This window comes from Bison bison, unplaced genomic scaffold (genome assembly GCF_000754665.1).
Source record: "Bison bison bison isolate TAMUID 2011002044 unplaced genomic scaffold, Bison_UMD1.0 scf7180017864530, whole genome shotgun sequence".
NCBI lineage: Eukaryota > Metazoa > Chordata > Mammalia > Artiodactyla > Bovidae > Bison > Bison bison.
In genome coordinates, this window is record NW_011495080.1 from 12,733,493 (window position 1) to 12,733,845 (window position 353).

Below are 353 nucleotides of genomic sequence, written 5' to 3' on the forward strand. Positions count from 1 at the left end.
ACTGGTTGGGGCATAGACTTGGATTACTGTGTTATTGAATGGTTTGCCTTGGAAATGAACAGAGATCATTCTGTCGTTTTTGAGATCGCATCCAAGTACTGCATTTCAGACTCTTTTGTTGACCATGATGGCCACTCCATTTCTTCTGAGGGATTCCTGTCCGCAGTAGTAGATATAATGGTCATCTGAGTTAAATTCACCCATTCCAGTCCATTTCAGTTCATTGATTCCTAGAATGTCAACATTCACTCTTTCCATCTCTTGTTTGACCACTTCCAATTTGCCTTGATTCATGGACCTGACATTCCAGGTTCCTACACAATATTGCTCTTTACAGCATCAGACCTTGCTTC